At 42.9% G+C, this 14,481-nt stretch overlaps 1 protein-coding gene and 2 long non-coding RNA genes across 16 annotated transcripts in view; 1 reads left to right on the top strand and 2 right to left on the bottom strand.

The window, feature by feature from the left end:
- The window catches only part of RBFOX1 (RNA binding fox-1 homolog 1), a 1,139,646-nt gene that overhangs the window by 1,076,326 nt on the left and 48,839 nt on the right, over positions 1-14,481 (bottom strand). The window lies entirely within an intron of this gene.
- LOC135281488 (uncharacterized) overlaps positions 1-14,481 on the bottom strand; it is a 47,168-nt gene that overhangs the window by 1,656 nt on the left and 31,031 nt on the right. For both annotated transcript variants that reach the window (XR_010348107.1, XR_010348108.1), the window contains exon 4: positions 5,071-5,146. This is a non-coding gene — a long non-coding RNA (uncharacterized LOC135281488). The remainder of the gene's footprint in view (positions 1-5,070; positions 5,147-14,481) is intronic.
- On the top strand, positions 426-2,593 carry LOC135281487 (uncharacterized). The gene is made up of 2 exons (XR_010348106.1): positions 426-808; positions 2,222-2,593. It is a non-coding gene; the product is annotated as an uncharacterized LOC135281487 (long non-coding RNA).

Genomic DNA, 14,481 nt, shown 5'->3' with positions numbered 1-14,481 from the left:
CTTTTCTTTGACACTTGGGTTCTTCCCCTTGAAGCACAGACAAACAACCCTTCAATTAATTAAAGGTTGAAAGAGGGTGTATTTATTACAGAGCTGGACACATGGGGACTAACCTCCTAAAGGCTTGTGCAGAGAGTCACAAACTCCTGCTCCCTTTTAATCCAAAAAGGCTTTTACACATTCAGATGGTTTCTACAACACCTATTACATAATCATTAGCTCTCACCTTGTATTATAATTAGCTAAATATCCATTATGGCTGGGAATTGTCCTCTTTAATTGGGTTGGTGGGCTCTGAAGAGGAAATAAGACCTCTTCCTCATGGTAAACTCTTCACCTGTGTCAAGCTGGCCTGCTGGTCACAGTCCAAAGCTCCTCTTAGAGGAGCCAGGGGTATTTTTGGTACCTGCACTCAAACAATACTTCACCTGTCATTCCCAACCTTGTTTCAGTTATCCCCACCTGGTACCAATTAATTTCCTTGTTAAGCCCTAATCACACCACATGATCTTTTCTAACTACATTTCTAACTTAACCCCTTAATTCCTTTGAGCTCTTAATTAAAGTATATACAGTTTTCACTATCATAGGTGCACTCCTAGCTCAACACCTTGACTCAGCCTCTCTGATTTTTAAACTGCAGCAGCACTTGCCACAAGTCTGAGCAGCAAGAATAAAAAGCCATCCTAGCAAAGGAAGGGATTTCAGCTGTGCCACACAGGATCTCAGGGCAGCAGTGCTGTGAGAACAAGCACAGCCAAACCCTTCTGCAGTCTCCTCAAGCCTCCTGTGTCTCCAGTGCTTCCAGGTAATCACATTAACAGCCTCAAACATGATGTAATGACATCATTCAAACACATTGCTCCCAAAGGGTTGATATTAGATCAAGGAATTACCATTCCTCATGCATTTGTGACAAATATAATAGGAGGAAATGATTTGTTACACAACACAGCTTAGGTTGGTTGCTCCCCTAACAGCAGATGTCTGCTCTTAGCTCAAGCTTCTAATCTTGCCTGGAGCTAAGATGCTGAACAGTAACCCTTAATTTGATATCTGCATTAAGAGAAGGACTTTACCTGAGGTTGGGAATGAGTTACTTCAGTACCCTTGCTAGGTTTGATGTATGGGTTGTGTTTTCAGGAACTGTTTAAGGCCCTCAGGAAGCCAAGTCCTTTTAAAAGCTAATGGAATTCAGGCATTGAGATTGGGGGCTCCAAAAACCAATGCTGGGTCATTTTTTAAAAACAAAATGAAACAAGCCAACCAAAAAAACCCAACAAACAAAACCTGTCCTACAGCCCATGGATGCTCTAACATGTTAACATTGTAAACCTGTGGATGGCTGAGAACTGGAAAGCCACATCTTACAGGTCTCCATTATCACCACAGAAACTTCTGGAGTGTCACAGACACACACTTAAATGCAATTCTTGTGCCTGCATCTGCCCTAGAGAAACCTCTTTAGGTTTGGTGGAATTCAAGACTACTGAAAGCAAAAATTTAGTGCCAAATATTCCAGTGAAAATACTCCTCTGGTGAGCAGCACACACAAGTTTCTATCCAAAGGTACAAAATAAGAAAGTTGCAGGGCTCATTAGATTCTGGAGAGTTCTGAGACCTCTCAGAGATAGAAATGCAATTGTTTAAAAAATATTATTATGTAGACAATAACTATATAAATACCTGACCCAAGAACCATTGTCTTGGTCCTGGAGAGAAATACTTTACTGTCCCTTACATATTTACTTAAATGTCCCACTTCTGTCTTCATGCATAGATAAAATATAGGTGTTAATACTTAGACAAATATCTGAAGAAAAAGTTGAAAAGAGAAAATACACCTGTTTGTGTTACTGTTCAGTTTTCAAATGAAAATATTACTGTTATTTTTCAAGTTGTGTCATTACTGCCTCTTTTTTTTAATTCCATGCACCTTGGAGAAATAAGTAGGGGTGGAGGGGGATCTGTTGCTGACTTTCCTCTTTTTGGCCCTTATTCTCAGGAATATTTACTCTATCTTACAATATGTCTTATGACTAGAGACTGCTTCTCCCAAGTTCCATATTTGCCTTTCATGCATCACTCATGCCTATAAAATGAAGATTTGTGTATTCAAGGCAGAGAGAGGCAAGGACATACAGAGAACCTGTGCAGTCATTCAGCCATATTCTTCATTAATTGCCTCAGAAGTGACCTCTTCCCTCTGGTTTTATTTCAGCCCTTGCCTACATGAGGACAGAGCCTTTCCCTTTTTGTTCTGTAGCATGCTCGGGGCTGTGCAGAAATGTCACCTCACGCAAGCAAAGGGAAAAGAAAAATAAGCCAACTGAAATTCTGATGATGACAATTTTTGCAAGCTGCAAGGAAATGATGATCCTTTACCTCGAACTGTCAGATGCATCTTCCCAAATCCCTCATTGCTCTGTAATGTATTACCATAGCAACTCGTCTCTGCAGTGATCTAGAGCTCCCCATGGGCAGCCTGCACTTTGTCAGCGCTGCCACTCCTCTGTGATGCAAGGAACACTGAGCACTTAAATACCAAATCATTAAAGCAATGTTTCCCCAGTGGCCACACTGAATCACACAAGGATTCAAACCAAAATTATGGTGGGGAAAGCGAGAGGAGCTTGCAGCACTTGGTGTAGGAGGGAAATGAGAGTGTTGGAAAATAATGAACAGAGCAAGAAAACAACTTCTACTGCTTGGTTTCTTGAAGGAAAGAAGAGCACAGCATCACTGTGCTGTGGGTTCTGACTTCATGAATCCTGCCCCTTCCCTCACCAGCACTCTACTCCCAGTTTTACTCTAAGTAATACAAACCTTGATTAATATTTATCTTCTCAATGACAGCTGCCACCAAAATGGCCAACCACTGTATCTCTGACTTCAAGCACCTGGCTGTGTGTTTTGAAGGGCATGAAAAGAAGATCAAGACAAAAATCTCATTTTTCCTCCTTTTCCTTTTATATTTCTTAATCTTCCGTCTTCTTATCTATGCACATAAAACCTTACATCAGCCAATTTCAGCGTCCTGCCTCACCAAACAGGAATGAATTCTGCCTCTGGAGAGAAGCCCTGCTCCTCATCCAGCATGATGTGTGCTCTTCAGCCCTTTGGCAGGGATGTAACAGCCTCAGAAACATCATAACATTTCTCCCACAATACACTAACAACCAGTGGTGGGGAGAAAATTCCAGTTTTTCTAACTCCCACTGTTCCCCTTGTAACATCATAATTGCAGTCAATCAGCCTGGAAAATGAATGCCTGCTAGAGGGATTTCAGGTGTCTATTGTCTGTATGATACAGAATGATTCTGTATCATGATACCTGTATGATTCAGGCATCTATTGTCTGTATGACCTTTGAAACTTTTTGTGGCATTCACATTTTCTGGAAAATTCCCTTCACCCAGGATTCTTCTCCTGGGAAGCTGAGAAGCCTCAGAGAAAAGGAAAACAATTCTTATCTCACTTGTTTCTCCTCTGTTTTTCTCCTTTGGAATGTGTTTGGAGATCATTTACCCACAGGTGATTGCTTCATTGGGTTCTGCTGTGAGTTGTTTTGACTCAGTGGCCAAACAGTGCCAAGCTGTGTTGGGACTCCGGAGAGAGTCACAAGTTTTTCATTATTATCTTTTTAGCCTTCTGTAAGTATCCTTTCTGTTTCTTTAGTATAGTACAGTTTAGTATTCTTTAATATAATATAGTATCATAAAATAATAAATTAGCCTTCTGAGAACATGGAGTCAGATTCATTATTCCTCTCCCTTGTCAGGGGCACGCTGAATACAATGACTTTTTTTCTTGTGTTTCTACAGAATTGCATAATCCAAGGTTCATTCTCAAAAAGGTTTTATTTTTAACAACTAGGAAGCATTACCCTATTTCTAGGAGTCCACATAGCTTTACACAATCTGTAAAACACACACCACTGATCTGGAAGGGGTGATTCTGTATGCCCCAGACTGGGGGAGTCGGGGGGAGCTTTTCCATCCTGCCAAGCTGCAGGAGCCCCCTGCCCCATTCCCTGGAAGTGAAGCACATCCAGAGGGTCTCTCCATCTCACATGGTGAGGCTGTGAAGCAAAGCTGCTGCAGCTGCAGCACTCTGGCTCTGACAGACCTTGGCTGTGGCAGGGGTGCCTTGTGGTGTTTCCTGGGTGCTGCACAAAACCCAATCTCTGCACTCAGCTGCTCCTGCCCTGCCATGGAAAACAGATATCATCATGGCAGGGCAAGGAAAATCACTGTCTAACACCTGGGACAGGGTGGGACAGCAGCACCACAGCAAGCTGGGTCTCTAACATCCTGTTTTATTAATACAAGGAGGGCCTTTCTCTTTTATAATCAAGTGTTCAGGCTGTTCTTTGTCACTGTAAAAGGCTGCTGCAGCTGTAACACAGTGAGGATTAGGTGAATGATGATGGTTCTGCTCTTCAAGTTCCAATTGCCTCTCTTCCCCCTCTGCTGGATTTCATTATAATGAAGCAGCACCTCACTTTGCAGAAAACCACTTGTTTCTTTATTTCCTTAGAAATAAAAATCTGCCTAGGCTGACTGCAGAACAGCTCGAGGGAAAACACACCAAGCAGCAGAACTGGAGGAAATCCAGTGCCACTCCTGTTTTCCAAAGGGACAGGGAGGAGGACCAAAGGAATGACAGGCTGGACAGCCTCACTTCAGCCCCTGGAGATGATGGTGGGGGAAATGACCCTGGGAAAGATTTCCAGGCACGTGGAGGACAAGGAGGACATCAGGAGTAGCCATGGATTCACCAAGGAGAAGTGATGCTGGCCAGCCTGAGAACGTTCTGGGCTGAAGGATGGCTTGGCAGGCAAGAGGAGCAGTGGGTATTGGTATTGCCTGCCTCAATTCAGCAGCACTTCTGACACCGTGTCCCCAACAGATCCTCTCAGAGGAGCTGATAAAGGGGCTGGGTGAGCAGACCGAGCTGGATTCAGAACTGGCTGAACATCCAAAGGCAGGGCTAGAGATCAGTGGTGCAAAGTCCAGCAACCTGCAGTGATTTTGTATCACACTCTCTGGGTACTTCATGAAAACTCACCTGCCTCAATGGTTCAGACTCACTTTGTTTAAAATCCTTTAAACAGCTTTAGGGTCTTTTCCCTTTGCTCTTCACCCTGTACAGAAAGGCACAGAATGTCATGGTATTAAGTCTCTTTTCCTAGAAAATAGCCTCTAGGCAATTAATATTGAGCTCCTTCAGATGCTGAGCCCTGTGTGAATGACATTTTGGTTGTTCTACCCCTCCCCAAGTTGTGGGAAGACAGCTCATGTGTATAGTACCAGAGCCAAGGGACCTACAAATCCATTTGCTTTGAGATCTGGGAAGACAAAGCTGTCTTAAAATATTACAAGCCTCAATTAAAATACAGCTGATGGCAGCAGGCTGAGGTGTGGCTGGGAGAGAAGCAGAGCTGAATGCTGGCAGGAGCAGGGATGGAGTGCTGGAATTCCAACCAGCTCCTGTCACTGACAAACCCAGGCAGAGGCAGGTTCCCTGTTCAGAGCAGCTCATTAACTTCAGCCAGTTATTGCTGCCTGTGTTCTCATGCAGAAATCAGAATTCCCTTGTTTGTTTGTGGCTGGGTTTATGTTAAAGGGTTTCCCAACACCTGATGGAGAAGATTCCCTCCCAGGGAGGTCAGTTTGCAAACAGCACACATTAACTCAGCATAGGCACACATCCAATACAAATGTCCAGAGACACCTTAGGCTGTAACCTTGACTTCCAACTCAGAAGCTTTTTTTAATTAAAGACTTTTCAGCTCTGCTGTAAGCTGTTACATGACCTGCACTTGGCCAACCATGTTCTCTTCCCCTGTTTTACACAACCCTAAAATGAGTTTGGCTCTGACCTTTTTCACAACTGATTGTTCCTGTGTTGTTCTTCGGGCAGCAATAATGTTTATGGATCACAGAGGCCTGCATAGATGAACTGAAATATTTTATTACAGCCATTACCATTGAGCAATCATCATGTTTGGGAGAGAAAAAAATATTCTCCACACGTTTGCAGAGAAGTCCAGCCGCAGGATGTATATGCACTGATGGTTTTAGAAGACTGAAATAATTCAAGAAGAAAAAAGAAAGAGAAGAACAGTGTCATTCAGAGAATGACACAACCACACCTCATCCTGCATACAAAGCCAGGGTAGTGTGCATCAAGTGTGTGAATGAAAAGGAGCAGAAGTTTTCTCTCTTTCAACTGCACATTGTAGCTAATGGTGCAGGAAAACAGGCTGTCCTTTTGTACCAGCACAGATAATTATCCACTGCAACCCACCAGGGCAGAATCCATTCCCTGCATTTGCAGAGGTCATCACTGTGATTCCAGCCCTTAATGGAAAACACACTACCACCTCAGGAGGGATAAATGGAAGTAAAACACAGCTCTACAAAAGCAGCCTGGAGGAAGTTGAAACCTCTCTGCTGAGTCCTTGCCCTAGTTCTAGCTCCAAGACCTTTCCTCCTTCTAGTAATTCACAATATCATTGCTAGGATGTTGCTTTCTTATTGATTTCTGTTAAGAGGCTTGTGGAAAATGAACACCAAGAGGACAAGAAGCTTTCTGTCCAAAAATCACCCTTTATGATAAGCTGCACCTTGCTCCATGTCATCCCTGTCACTGCAGTGAGGAAAAAGGAAAATACAAACACAGGACTGGCTTTGGGCAGAGCAAAACATTCCTTGGAAAATCAGAAAAATGCATTTGCCAAAAAAAGCAAGCAAGAGAAACACAGGCACAATAAACAGTTGTACCTGTTGTAACTACATTAACCTAAAGGAAAAAGACAGGAGTGTAAAACACTTGATGAAGTGACTTAATTCAAAATTCCTAAATATTCTTTCCCCTCTTTTTAGCCCCAGGGGGACAGGAAGAAGGCACAGCAGGTTATCTTACACAGCCCTGCTCTGCTCACCAGGGTGCTCAAGATTCAAAGTTCCGCTGTGGCAAAGTCAGCACAACTCCCCAGTTCACAGTCACTGTTTGTAAAATAAATTAAAATTACACTGAGGGGTTGAAAAGCCTTTCCAAAATATCCCGTGGCTCGTGTCTAGGGAAATGTGCAGTTCAGGTTCCAATCCCACCATCACTCAGGTAGCCAGTGACTAAGCCAGACCTTCCCTCCCCGCTGCTCCTTACACCCATATCTCCCCTCCTGTGCACCTGGGCTGCAGGATTAGGGGATCTGTCACCTCATCCCTGTGCCTGCAAAGGTGAAAGATCAGAAAACCCAGCCTGTTTACAAGTGTTACAACTGTCCAAAACCAAGCTGCCTAAACTCTCATCAGGCTAAATTATTTCCCTCCCTCTGTCTCCAGTTTTCTGAATGGTCTTCACACACTGAACATAATCAACCTCCTGCATGGCTCTAATTATGCCCTACTGCTGAAAGAAATAATTTATTTTCACTGAGAAACACCTACTTTCAGAAAGCAGGAGGGACTGCAGTTTAGAAGAATGCTGCTGTAAGGTGGCATTTCATACTCTCCTCTCTGTATTCACTCACTCATGCAATAATGCCAAAGGCTGGGATAAAATGGCAGAACATGCTCCTCCCACTGAGGGAGGAAAGATGAGGGGAAAAAATGTTTATTCTCAGTACAGGAGATCCAAATTCAAATCTACAAGTGGTTTAATGGTTTAATGATTCCATTTTATCTTCCCTTGTCAGTGCAGTAGAGGAGCAGTATTTGTGACAATGATTCATACTCCTCTTTTTGATTCTGCCATCTTGTGACTGAATTCAACTCTGGGAATCATATTTTCATTTCAAGAGCCATGTAGACATCACTGATGTCCAAGAAAACCTAAATTCTCCATGCGCACAGAGGATTAAAAGTTTTATTTTGTTGCTCAAGTTAAAAATATTAAATCCAGGCAGTTTTCTATACCCTAGTTGCATCACTCCATTTGAGAAAAATACTTGCATCTGAAAGTCAGGGGGAGTTTAAATTACAGGGATTACAGGTGTGTAGTTTGATTAGAAGTGTGTAATATCGCAGGGTGGAAAACTTAGAGTTTGGGGTTTTGGAATACAGTAATATATATCAAACCTTTAACGTAATTTTAATTTATTTTACAAACAACGACTGTGAACTGGGGACTTTTGCTGACTCTGCCACAGCTGATTGAGGTCTGAATAGTAATATATATTCCAATATATTTTTGAAATATAGTAATATATATATATTATATTACTTTTTTAATATAGTGCTATATATAGTAATATATATAAAATATATAGGTTTTAGGGCTTTCTTCTTCACCTTCTTCTCCATGGGTTTGGGTAGATTTGTGTAATTGGATAAAAAGTCCACATTGCGGAGCATGGGGGGTTGGTTATTGGGTTAAAAGTGAAAATAATTTAGGTGTCATTTCTTAATTGGATAGTTTAGCCTTAAAAGACCTTTTAGAGAAGGGTAGTTGGCCATTTTGTGCCTTGTTAGTAGAATGCTGGAGAACTCATGACTTGTAATATAGATAAGAAATAATAAACATCTGAGTCTGAAGGTGAAATATCTCAAGTGCCTTCAATCCTGACCTCAACAGAGAAAGAAAGAAGGCAAGAACCAGCACCCAGGGACCTGCTCTTCCAAAGGGCTGTGATCAGGAAAATGGGCAGAGCAGAACTGAATGGCAGCACAGCATGGCATGGGAGCCTGAAACTGCCCCCAGAGAGCTCCTCCCTGCACAGCACTGACATCCCTGCAGACAGCCAGGCACCCACACCTGGGCTCTGCACACCCTGGGGATGGGCTGGAGAAACTGCAATTCAAAGGAGCTCTTACTTAGAGGAAGATTTTAGTGAGCTGTTACAGAGGAGTGGTTCTAGTGTACTGATACAGTAAGATAAATGGATGAATGCACAAAGAGAAAAAAGACAGGACACCTTTTTTATCCTCATTAGAGGAATGAAGGGATAAAAACTGTTTTGAGCCATTTTGGACATCATAGTCTGGACTTTTATAAAAGCAGGTAAGATCTTCAGCATAAAGCAAAACAGGGAAAACCCCCAAACTCTGCCAAATTACAGCACATTTCCCTTTCAGTGCTGCTTGATGGTTGTTCTGCTGCCCCAGGAGCTGCCCAGGCACACACCTGTAAACTCTACAAATCGTTCAGACCCCCTGGCTGTCCCTGCTGAGGCACAGTCTGAGCCAGGCCAGACACTGCCTGCAGTCAAGGATGTCCTCCCCCAGCATATTAAATGGCCTTTAGAGCAGCTTTAAAGGCTACAGAAGGAGAGAAAATCCCTCCCAAAGGTACACTGCGCTGCCAAATCACTCTATGATTCTTACTTACAAGATGACAGCCACAGCTCTCAGTGTAATTGATGTTTTCTTTAAAACCTTCTTGAAGAAACAACCAGGTTCTGTGGCCAGAGTGCACTGGAGCAAGGCTCCCTGAGCTTTTGATGGATTTGGGCCCTGATATGGCAAGCAAAATTCTGTGATCTGTGCTAGGCAGAAGGTCAACAAGATACATATGATGGTCTTTTCTGGCTTCAGGAGCTTATGAACAGCAATCCTTTACAATTCATCTTACACATCCCCATATTGCCTCGATTAATGAGAGTGGAGTCCAGGTCAAAATATTCATCTCTGATGTACTGATTTATAAAATACTGAAGCAAGTTCCAGTCCCTGTGGGCAGGAGTTTGAAATGCCAGAGCTCTGAGTGAACATTCCACGTGCCTGAGTTCAGGCTGGTTAGCCTGATTTGATTTGCACACGGTAGGTTCTGTTCTGCAGCACTGTACCCTCACTAAGTGGATAGAAAGAGCATTGCTGAGCCCCCTCCTCCTCCCAGGAATGCACTTATGGCTGGGTTTAACAGAAGATGTAAGGCTTCTCCTGCATGCAGACAGCACATCCCAGAGATTTCCCTCCTGTCACTGCCTCCAGTGCCAGCCCTGACAGGTGACACACCCATGGGTGCCAGAGGAGAAACCAGGGAGCAGCCATGGGACAGCACCCTCCTGACCAAGAAACCCTCAAACCCAGCTCACCCCCACCTCACACCAGGCCACTTCTGTACTGGGGTGCTGTCAAAAGCCACAAAGTGCCAGTGAGGTCTCCCCAGGTCAGCTCTCAAGTCTTCAGCAAATACTTTCTAAAAAGATTTAGAAGGAAAGAAAAAAAAATCTATCTGATGTGACTTTTAGCAGGGGAATACATTTTTCTGTGGACAGAGATAGAGCTGTGCCCCTTCAGCTGAGATGGCAGAGCTCTGCACCCACAGTGTCACAACCACCTGCCCAAACAGTGCCAGAAATCGGAGCTGTCAAGTAGAATTCAGCCAATTTTCGAGGCATCACATCTCCTGCTCCATGCCTAGGAGGGGACCAGCCCTCTACAGAGCAGAAATGCCACTGGACTATTTAATTTCTATGAGTTTGCTGCCTCCTAAGTGTTATATCTAATTAGTATCTAACCTTCTTGCTCCTTGGGAGCATCATTTACATACTCAGTGCGTGGTTAGCCATACCAAGTGCTCAGATCTCTGAGGACAACAGGTCTGTTATTACTGTGTAGGAAACTGGCTTAATTTGGAGCAGATTAACAACCAGTGGAATCACCAAAACATACAGATATATAAGTTTACTGTTACTGTTAGTGTTCACTGAAAATGTAATTAGCAGGCTCAGCTCAGATTGTTGTAGGTTAATCAAGAATCTTGCAGGCTAATCCCTAATGAGTTAGGGACAAAGGTTTGGTGAAGGAGGCACTTTGGGGTCAGGAAACATCTGCCCTGTGGACAGCTGGATGAGGCAAAGAAAGGTGGGACATTATCCCCAGAAATTCTTCTGAGATGTGCTGTGGGAAAAAGCAGAGAACATTTATAGAGTTTTTCCCTGACATCTCCCCGCGTTTTTCTAAAGCCATTTGGATCCTTGTGGGTCCCTTCTGACTCAGGATATTCTGTGAGAGACACGTGGATCTCCCAGTCTGAGTGTCCTGAAAAGGAGCACCACCACTGTCCTCAGCACATCCCATAATATCTTATGTCTTTAAACATTAAATCGGGCCAAATCTAATTAAATAGATATTTTAAATCTGATCTATAGTGGTGTAAATGAAAGCAGGTCATAGCCCTCTTTTAATCTTTTTTCCTCTATTCCTAACTAGAAAAAGAAAAGTTGTCTTTTACCCTTGGAAAATCTTTGCAGTTGCAACATATGACTGGTTAGAAAAAAGTGAAAAATGACCATTTATTTCCATGAAAAAATTAGGAAAATATATGTTCTCTCCATTGAGTATTTATTTGCTTTTAGTTGATTTGGTTCAAATACAAAATGCACTGAAAATGCATTTTTAAATCCCATTATTTTTAAATCCCATTTATTTTAAATCCCATTTATTTCAATAACTTGCTTTTATTTGTAAATAGTGAGAAACTTTTTATGTTTTAACCTCTAGAGTTATATCCTGTAATATTCTGCATTAGTAAAAATGTTTTTTGCCAGCCCCTCCAAAGGACCTCAGACACTCCAGTGTCTACACCCTTAGGAATTCCCTTTTTTGTTTTTTAGGAAGGATTATTGATAAACTTCTGGAACTGGAATGATGTTTATGGCAGCTGGCAGATCCTGTGTGACCATTCCTGTGGAGTATTTCCACTGGATAATTTCCTGGCAGAATTCCTGGTGTCCCAGGGGCAGCTGAGGAGGTGAGGAAGGAATAAAGCCCTGTGGAGTAAAACCCTGGGCCCAGGAGGGGTCAGGGCTGCAAAGCCCAGCTCAGGAGAAGCAGCTCCTCTGCAGCCAAACATCTCCAAGCCTCCCAAGCTCATTACAGTCTCCATAAACTAATGAAGATCACTAATTACCTATTCCAGCAGTTACCCTGACAGACACCACCCCTGCAGTTTGTCCTTCCTGCTGACACCAGGCCCACCGAGCATCCCCACCCTGATGTAAAGTTATTTTTGCCTAGATTTACCCTGGATAAACTACACCATTCCCTTTCAATAACAAGAGAAAGCCTTCAATAACACCATTAAGTAACTCACACTTTGCTTTTTCTCATTAAGAGGCATTTAAAAGGAAGCCATTAAATTTATAGAGGGTTAAAACCAATAAGAAAACTCAAACTGCTCCCTCATTAACTCGTTCACCCTTGTGCCTCCCAGGCCGTTACTTCCTTTCTTATTACCAACTTGCAATAAACTTCTTTCTTTACTACCCTGCAACTGCAAAAATGGGATGGTGGCTACACTGTGACCTGATTTATGAGCAGAGGGAAGCAATGGCTCAGTGTGCATTGCATTATTGAGATCTATGGTACAGCCTTCCTAATGTAAAAAATGATTCATTACCTCATGCACACATACAAGTGTTCAGGCACATTGTTTCCTGAATTTTGTGGTGTTTGTAAAGTTGGTTCATTTATCTGTGAGCCCAAGAATAGGGAGCCTTTTGTGTTCAAGAGGTATGGCAAGTCTGAGTTAAAATTTGGATATGTCCAAGCAGCATCCTTTGCCATGAAAACGAAATTTACAAAATAATTGTAAATAATATACACATATTATATATATAAAATAATACATATAATATACATTATATAAACATTATAATAATATACACGTAAGTTATTTTCAAAGAGGTCAGAATGCTTTAAAACATTTTTATAAATATAATAAACATGAAAGATTCAGCATTTTTTTTCCAGGTAAATATTTAAAAACACTTTTAAAATGTTAATTTCTTTTTTAATTTTAATATTTTTTAAAAAATTATTCCAGGTAAATATTTAAAAATTTTTACCTTCCTCAGAATTCTAAGAGCAGCCTCCCTTACAGATAATACATTAATTTAATTTCTCCTAAAATTCTGTTTCTCTTAAACTTTACTCTTCAGGCAGTGGATCAGGACTAAGCCACAGCCCCCAGTCCTATGGAGAGCAGAGTCCAGAGGGCTGAGCTTGGGAACAGCAGCACAAGGGAGCTCGGAGCCAGCAGGAAACAAAACCGGCCCCGAGAGCCAGAAAGGAGCCGAGCTCCTGCCCTGCCTGACAGAGCCCTGCCCCAGGATTTGGGAATTCTGAGCTCCTGACACGCACACAGCTCCAGGATTTGGGAATTCTGAGCTCCTGACACAGACACAGCCCTGGGATGTGGGAATTCTGCATTCCCCCCACACACACAGCTCCAGGATTTAGGAATTCTGAGCTCCTGACACACACACACAGCTCCAGGATTTAGGAATTCTGAGCTCCTGACACACACACACAGTTCCAGGATTTGGGAATTCTGAGCTCCTGACACACACACACAGTTCCAGGATTTGGGAATTCTGAGCTCCTGACACACACAGCTCTGGGGATTTGGGAATTCTGAGCTGCTGACACACACACAGCTCCGGTGGCCACTCTCAGAGGGAAGCATTTGCTTCACTGTGAGCTGGGGTAGATCCAGAGCAAAGAGAGAGGTTTTGAGCACACTTTTCTCTCCTCCAAGGCCACTCTGACTCTGGTTTTATCACTAATTTGATGTGGGATGAGAGAGGTGGGGAGAGACACAGAAGAGAGGTGTCACCTCTAGAGTGGAATTCAACATTCAGAGGGGGTTTGGTAACACAGGAATCCTAAAAGAGAGAAAACAAGCTACACTAACCATCTTGTGGAGTTTAGTGGAAGGACAGAAAACCTGTTAAAAAGAGAAAAGAAAAAAAATTATTTCTAATTGGAAAGAAGTGCATCCCATCTACTATGGATTTGGGATAATCCTCATGTACATGGGTTCATGTGCTCTCCATTCCTACAGTGATTTATCATTAAAATTTGATTTTGAGGGGACTGCAAAATAGCTTATTAGACAATTGAATAATGGAGAAGAGACAATAGCGAATTGATTTCTTTAGCACAATGAAAGCTGACAACAAGAAATTAAACATTACTAACTTTTATTATAAAGTACTGGGTCGATACCTCTGGCCAGAACACTCTGGTTTCCTAATTACATCAGCAGGCCACGAATGTTCTGATTGATGAGAAAGAAAGGAGATGGAAGGATGGAAGGAAAAAAGGGAAAATGTGTCAAAGAGGCAATCTGGAGTCTGAAGCAAGGCTGGCACTGCAGCTCTTTAAAGGATGCTGCTGCAGCTCTGAGTCCTGCCCTGAGCCTTCATTGCAGGGGCTGCTGCAGCAGGGGTGACACCTTCTGTGCCACCCCCGGGTCAGCAGTGCCTGAGAAGCCCCTGCTCCTCCCATGCACAGCTCACAGAGCATGAGGTAACTCTTGGCAAGGCTGCCAGCCCTCATAAAATAAAACAATCCCAGATAGGAAGCCAAAAACCCCTTCATGCAGAGCCCACGTGAGGTTTTGTGTGGCCTCCAGCGCTGCAGAACCTCAGCACAGCTGAGGAAGCTCCTGGTGAAGCAGAGGAGCCTCCAGCCTTGCTGCCCTGAGAGGTGGGAACCAAAACACTCAGCACACTGCACTCTGTAA

The sequence above is a fragment of the Passer domesticus genome, chromosome 15, assembly GCF_036417665.1.
Source record: "Passer domesticus isolate bPasDom1 chromosome 15, bPasDom1.hap1, whole genome shotgun sequence".
NCBI classification, from domain to species: domain Eukaryota; kingdom Metazoa; phylum Chordata; class Aves; order Passeriformes; family Passeridae; genus Passer; species Passer domesticus.
The sequence above is the reverse complement of the archived record's forward strand: the minus strand, read 5'-3'. Positions and strand labels throughout refer to the sequence as shown.